The 8,149-nt window shown below is 32.7% G+C and overlaps 1 protein-coding gene across 2 annotated transcripts in view; it reads left to right on the forward strand.

Moving 5' to 3' along the window:
- The first annotated feature begins 752 nt into the window (after positions 1-752).
- LOC106460149 (zinc finger protein 1-like) overlaps positions 753-8,149 on the forward strand; it is a 118,384-nt gene continuing 110,987 nt past the window's right edge. For both annotated transcript variants that reach the window (XM_022386795.1, XM_013919835.2), the window contains exon 1: positions 753-772. The gene's annotated coding sequence lies outside the window, so the exon portion shown is untranslated. The remainder of the gene's footprint in view (positions 773-8,149) is intronic.

Raw genomic sequence — 8,149 nt, forward strand, 5'->3', positions numbered from 1 at the left:
TGTTGTACTACGTTAAATGTGCATGCTTAATACAAATATAATGTATTCAAAAGACAAATTTGATCAACAAAATTTAAAGGTAGTGAAATATTCTTTGGTTGTATTTACTACTAAGTTAAATCATACTAGAGAAGAAGGTCAATAACAAACCATTCAAAGCTTTTGGCTATTCCAATTGTTAACAAACCAATCAAAGCTTTTGGCTATTCCAATTGTTCGGGGTATAGTCTTCATAAGCACACAACGTGCATGGAATATCTTATTAGACCACAAAAGTAATTAAGATAAACCTTTACATACAGAAGTACTGTTATAATCAGTATAGATTAACTTGAAGAAAAAACACACCAAATCTTCGATTTTATCTTGTGTGTTACCTCAATGGATATTTTAGCTGTATAAAAAATCATGTCATTCAAGATAACCTAAGAACTTACAAGCCTACGCACTGTTGTTTTCGTTTGTGTCCACACAAATACGAAGAAGCTACAGAAATGTGTTTTTGCCATATATTCAAGTATAAACTGTGTTAATTTCTATGTGTACGGTTCAATCACTACTTAAAAACACTGCAGTAGGATGATAAAAATTTATGTCGGTTATTTTTAGAAATGAACGAAGATCTACCTACCTTTCGAAAACACTCAGGTTTTCGGGATTCTGTTTGGAAGTAAAACACCTCAGGTTTGGGGGATTCTGTTTGGAAGTTTAAGGATAATTGAACTAAAAATTGAAAAGGATTGACTCCGAAAGTCTCAAGACAGTTTTTCTGGTACTGTGATTTCCTTATTTAAATAATTTAATATGCATTTAAGCCGACAAATTTATACCGAACTGTTTTCATCTCTATGATAGTAGGCCCAACTCCGTAACACTCAAAGCACGAAACCCATAAAACCAGTTATTACCCTTACTTATAGAGATGGATTAATAGTAGCTAACGTTTCCACTGCCTATATTGGGGGGCCAGTGAGAGTTTAGGAGTTTTTCGTAGTCCCAGTTGTAAGCGTATCACATTTGCCCCGTAATTATATGCATAGTATTAACTTGTAGAACGACAAACTTTGAACCCCGCCTTGCGCACAAAGCATATTAAAAGTTTATGGGTTTTTACTTGCCAGATTGAAAACTTTTTTTTTCAATAGTTTTTGTATGGACTTGGCGAAGGCTCTAGTGAATCCGGGACTGCCATTATAAAACAATACGATACTGTAAGACTTCGCTACACACGTTACAAAAGATCGAACTGCACTAAGCTAATAACATATTTCTGCTAACGTAAAGGCAGGTCAATTTTTGCTATCAAATTGCACATCAGAAATGATAAATAGGCAGCAGTAACATGAAAGCGGAGTAGAATGGATATGGGGTGCTGTGTGCATCAGAGGAGATATTAAGTGTATACATGTATTTGGTTGGTATGTCTAGTTGTCAAGGGCACGTAGAGACAGGCTATAAAGATATTCCTGATGAACCATAAAGATCGTAGATCTTGTATTGACCACAATGTGAGCAGCGACTATGGAACTCTGAACAGAATTCGGTAAGAAATGTTTATCTGTTTTCTTTCTTGTAAAACAAAGGTTCATACTAACTTTAACCGGAACCTCCAGTGTACAACACATTTATCATTGTACTAAATACACGATACGGTAATAAAGTGGACAAACAAAAAGAATTAGATAAAACACAGAACAGCTAAATGTCTATAGGTCAATCTAATATTTCCGTTTTAATTCTATATATCGTTAACTGGACAACTAAAGTAACGAGATACGTGACAAAAGTATGCGTTTGGGAAAGAAATTTGGAGTAAGTGAAAACTTACCATTCCTTTTAGTAAGCAAGGAAATCTGTTGAGTATATCTAGGCTATATTAAGTTATTACATTACAATGTTTATATTACTGATCTAGTCAAAACCCAGCTATTGGCGCTTGGATATATTTTTACACTTATACATTACACGCAGTAAAGGAATATCAAACTCTCTTCTTTTTGCCCCCCAGTGGCACAGCGGTATATCTGGGGACTTACAACACTAGAATCCGGGTTTCGATATTTGTGGTGGGCAGAGCACAAATAGCCCATTGTGTAGCTTTGTGCTTAATTACAAACAATCAAGCTCTTCTTTTCCAGTCATACTCCCTAGTGGATCAGTGGTAAGTCTGCAGACTTACGACGCTGAAAATCGGGTTTCGATACTCTTGGTGGGAGAACACAAATAATTTTTTGTTTAGCTTATTGTCTGTACATTTTATACCATGTTACAATTACATGTATGAAAACGAACACCCTAACCAAGCTTGGGTACAGTTCATTTAAATTGTAAAACTATATATCAGAAATATGTATATATATATATAAGTACTTCAGTAGAAGAAAGTAAGCGAGAAAAGAGTACATTATAGGAAAAAAAAATAACTGATAGCATTACGAAAGAATGATGTACTAATTAATTTAAAAAATAGTAAAAGTAAGTGTTATAAGTAGCATTATACAATCAGATCAGTATCTAATTAGCTGCCTGTAAGTTCTCTTGCTTGTATTTTTTAAGAAGGAAACTCTTAAATATTTATTAATTGTATTGGCCTTAGGTTACTTTTTTATAACTATATTGATTTTTTTTTTCAATGATCTTTTTATTTTCCCTTGAAATATCGCGAACTTAGCTGGATGATTTTTTTCAATGATCCTTTTATTTTCCCTTGAAATATCACGAACTTAGCTGGATGATTTTTTTCAATGATCCTTTTATTTTCCCTTGAAATATCATGAACTTAGCTGGATTATTCTCATTCTCGTGTGTGTGTTTGGTATGAGATACAACAGTCCAAACATGGGTTTTCAAAGATCATTGGATATAGCTGCTTCATTTGATCAACTATTAGTACTAGCTAATAATTAGATGATTTAATTGTTCATCCAAAAACGACAGATTGTATCTGTTTTATAGCGTATCTACTATTTTGAAGGACTATGTACATTTATTTTGTAGATCTTAAATTCTAGAGGTTATATATAGTTTTGACAAAAACTTACCTTCTTGCTTATAATTGATAGCAGGGCGTACTTATATATCGTTACCCAACCATGCTTTATACGAAATCTAGTCACCCAAAATCACTTTGCACATTGGTTGATTCTAGCTACACTAACTATATCGCAGTGTTCCTTCCCGCCATTAAAACCATGTTGTGCGTTGTTATTTTCCTTTTATCTATCCAACATATACAGTTCACACCTCTCGCTTTTCAACCAATCAAAATAGACGCATAAAAGTGTCAGAGAAGCAGAGAATCGTGTACTGTATTTTCGATAATTACGTCTCCTTTTTACAGGAAGCCAGATTTCTAATCTTACAACATTTTGGAATCAACAAAATTCATATACAACCATAACAGGTTAGTAAGAAAACTTAACCGTGTATAATTTACACAAGAGTTTTTACACAGCAAGAGACAAGAGCTCATTCAGAAACCTTTTGAGGATATCCAGAATATGAGGATATTTTGTGTAATTGTTTCTATCAAAAGGAATTTTCATTATTTCTTTGAACATTTGTTCAACAATGCAAGCGATTTCTAAATGAGAGATGGCATAAATACTTTTTTTTTCCCCGGACAATCTGCTGTCTTCTGTCATTACTCCGTTCAGTAGTCACAAACGAAAACGGTAGCCTGGAATTTTTGATTAAATTTCAATAGTGCATGAGCACAATATTATAACATAGGTAATGTACGAAATATCGTATAACGAACATCTTTCGAAAATAGTGATATCGTGGTAGTTTAAGCACGTGACGATATGGAAATTATTATAACATAGGTAATGTACGAAATATCGTATAACGAACATCTTTCGAAAATAGTGATATCGTGGTAGTTTAAGCACGTGACGATATGGAAATTATTATAACATAGGTAATGTACGAAATATCGTATAACGAACATCTTTCGAAAATAGTGATATCGTGGTAGTTTAAGCACGTGACGATATGGAAATTATTAGTTATATATTTATTGAAATTTTAAGAAATATTAATTCATTTATTTTGATGATTGCTGTAAGACAACTGTTTTTAATCCAACGAAGAACATCAGAGAGGAATTTCTTTGTTTTAAACAAAACCCAAACCTGATTTTTTAAAACTCGAAGATTAATGATAGCAAAACATGCTATTCTTTATGCTTTCACTAATTCTTTACAACGTTTGGAAATTTCTGTCATTATCACTACATTTAATACTTACATTGAAAGATTCAGTATTCAACGTTCTTCTTTATAAAATACGTTTTTATGAATACCTATAAAAATCAATCGTTTTTTACCTACTTATATAAAAACCAGTTGGAGCAGGCTGCATATTCATTTGTTTTCTACAGAAATAACGACATTATTAAAGGAACGTTAGATCAGAATCGTTACTTAGGAGGGTAAGACTAAAAGCTCTTATTTTTCACAATTTCAAAGATTTATAACATTAAGAAGAGAAGAAACACTCTAAAGTAAGTTCATTAACATCATTATTTCTCTCACTAACATCATAAGTTCTCAATAGCACAGCGGCTGGGACTCTGATTAATCAACTTATAATCTAAATTAATTAGCACATAGATTCAGGAAGTTTTCTTCAAGTTAGTAATTGAAATAAAAAATTGATATTGTTTGATTGCATATTCTTTTTTTTTAATGTGACACTTATACCTTAAGAAGATTCTTTTGACGTCGTTATAATCAGAAATAAAATCTATCAAAAGGTTCTAAGAAACGATTGAAATTTTAAGTAGATAGGTTTTAAATGATGCATTCAGAGTTTAAAGTTCGTTTATTCGTGTTTAATCGAGAAAGACGTGCATAAATTCTTATTAAAATGATTTACGCAAGATGGGGGAGTATTATAATAATTCAAATGGTATTTTTAATATCCGTTTTGGTCGCGTTTCATGTAGTCATGCATGGTGCTCTTAAAATGAAAAACCTGGGATTTAGATTATGGAAAGTATTATTTTGGGAATTATTATTGAAGTTGAAATGAAATTGCAAAATAAAGTTCTGAAATAAATCTATTAATTTAAATTTTACGTAGCAAATAGATAAATTACGTTGATTCAGTGTTTGATTTAATGCGCGGGATCACCACGATGACTTATTGAACACTTTGGGGTTCTTTTCTATGCGCTAGATCACCACGATGACTTATTGAACGCTTTGGGACTCTTTTCTATTCTATTCTTTAAACTTTGTACAACGTTCCATTTAGATTTTTTTAACAAAGTCATGTTTTAAAGCGTAGTTTACATACACGTATATATAATTGGAATTTGGCAAAACATAACACTGTTTCGCATGTTAAAGAGAATATTTGTTAAAGAGTTTTATAGTTTTAGGAATTTTGCTTTTTGAGAGAGATATGTGTTTTTCTTTGTACATTTAATCATAAGTATAGTTTGAAATGAGATTGTGTTTAGTTACGAGCGTTTTAACTGAAGCATCACTTTACTATATTCCAAGACTTTTGGGTATAAAATCGTTCACTGACGAAAATTGGTGATTAGTTTTATGATATCTCCAATCGGTAGGTTTTCAATTTTTGAAGATTTTAAGTCTTCCTTTTTTGGGTGGGGGTGGGGGGGGGGGAGTAGATACTCACATGAGTTCACTGCATTGTCTCGAGAGCCTATGTCACTGTTTTTCTTTTGTGGGTCTTTCGTGGCGTGCTTTGTCATGGCTCGTTTAACTGCCCATTTTGTTAATCATTTTCGCTGGAGTCAGATTCTGTGTGCCTTTAACACATCCTTGCCGAGGCCCATGGGTATGCAATCGATGACTTCTTCACTGCAGGACGTCGGTTTTCTTATCGCGTCTTTCCGCTTGAAATAAACATTGGAAATTGCTGCTCGCATCTCATCAGTTTCACAGTTATTTGTTCGATTCCAGCAACCACACAGAGCGCAAGAGACTGTCATTCTATAAAATACTATATTCGGCCTTCTACATCCACAGTTTCTCGCTACAGCAAACACATACTGATATGGCAGTGTTTTTATATATTTTCTTGTCCCTTAACCAAAACTGTCTTTATAAAACACCGACAACTTACATGATTATTATAATCGATGCGACATGAATGGAATGCTATAGAATATATCTTCGTTGATTACATCTCTAACGCTGTCTAGTACAATAAAACCAAATGTGAAGCTCAATCTCATGGGAAACTCGCGTGGATCCACTTACAGACATTGGACTGGGGAGATTCGTGTATGGATATGGAGAAGCACTTGTCTTGTTGTATTATCTCAGCCTTAGACTTCTCAAAGTAAAGTTGCATATTAGGGACGAAGCCACATTGGCGGGAACCCACTTGTCCTGGACACGCATATCAATGACGCTTGTTGTCATCGGTCAAAACCTAAACGTGCATTCGTGGAAAATAAGGCTGCAAACGAATGTATAGCTACAACTATTTCCCTCGGGCAGTGATACAACTCTCTTGGGCTTCTTCAGTCTTCGTCAAAGCAACTTGTAATAATTACAAGTGATTTGGAACGATGTTGGGTACAGGAAAACTTTCGAAAAAGCTTGACAGACTTTTTGATTATGCTGTTTGTAGCGAGACAATAATATTTTTCTACACAAAGAAAACGAGCAATTTCAAATTTCTATTAAAATCCCAAGTCCTAGTTGGACAAAAAAAAATACACTTTTTGTAATCAGATTTTATTTCTTTAGGTTCTATTCCAACTTAAAAAAAAACATACTTTTGTAAGGGATGCGTGAAATAGGATATTTAATAGAAATTCATAGTTATCGTTATTCATGAAATAATGTTATTTTTATTATATTAAACAAAGAAACTGTCTAGCGAAAGAAACGCTAACAGCTTTTATTTCCAGAAGCTTTCTATTTGATTGATTTCTTGTCTATATCAAATTGAAAGTCTATGAGAATTCTTAGACGTTCAAGAATTGGATATATATATATTTATTTGTAATATTGAACAAGGTTTTCATACACTTACTAGTATGATGGTGAAGGATGGATTTGAGGTAGATTTTAGTTTGAATTCTTATAGTTAGGTCATACCAGTATTTGAATTTTTAACAATTATTTGAAAGTTGCTGTTTACACGTAGAAGAACATTTGATATCATGTTTGAAAGTTATTGATCAATAAAACATTTTACTTCTCATATAGAATATTACCTTTTATATAAGTGAATTATTTATACGAGTCTTGAGAATTGTTTAAGAATAAGTAAAAAGTACATAATTGATCAATTACAAGTAACATAAATTTCGGATTTCTATGGACTTCAAATACAATATTATACTCAGAAGTCACAGAATTAATAATCACTGATACAATAAATTCAACATGAGGTTCTGATGAAGTTGTTACGATGATAAGTATAAAACAAGCCAAGTTACATGTCCGATTTGAAACCGCTTGGGAAAGAATTCTCACGAAACTAATACTATTCTATAGATTTTATTCTTTAAAAATATAGCAACAAACACTGGGCTTCACACTGATGGCTTTGCACACTTTGCTTTTTTTGCTTTCCTGTATAAACAATCACGTGATCATAATATTAAAAAAATATATTAGTAAGTTGTTGTTACTATAAGGTTCCTTGTCACTTTCTATATTGGCTTTAATGCAGAAGATTATCTTATAAAACATGAAAATCAAAGCTGGACTCGTATGACACCAAGCAGGTGGAACAATGAAAATACCTAGACAGTGGAATTTTAAACTTGGATAGAGTTGTTAGAATAATGATAGCAGCTTTGTGCCACAAAATTAGTGATATGGAAACTCCAGTTTATTTGTTTCTCCTTTTGGCTTGCATGTAGTAATGCGTATTCTTTACACAAATTTAGATTGCATTGGAGAATTAACGCAACCGCAAAACTGATATGTGCTAATATTTAGAAAACAAAATTACACTTTCAGAGGATGGTCTGAGTTGTTAAATTTGAACTTCATAAGCTGCTAGAGTTATGAAGTTTTGAGAAACGAGACTGGAACAATGTATATATCGTTGAAGTCTCGACGAATAGACACATGTATACATACAGGGTGGGCCAAAAGTAGGGTTACAGTTAACACTTAAATATTTTTCCTTTATTAGAAATTTAGAC

Source organism: Limulus polyphemus, unplaced genomic scaffold, assembly GCF_000517525.1.
Source record: "Limulus polyphemus unplaced genomic scaffold, Limulus_polyphemus-2.1.2 Scaffold718, whole genome shotgun sequence".
NCBI lineage: Eukaryota > Metazoa > Arthropoda > Merostomata > Xiphosura > Limulidae > Limulus > Limulus polyphemus.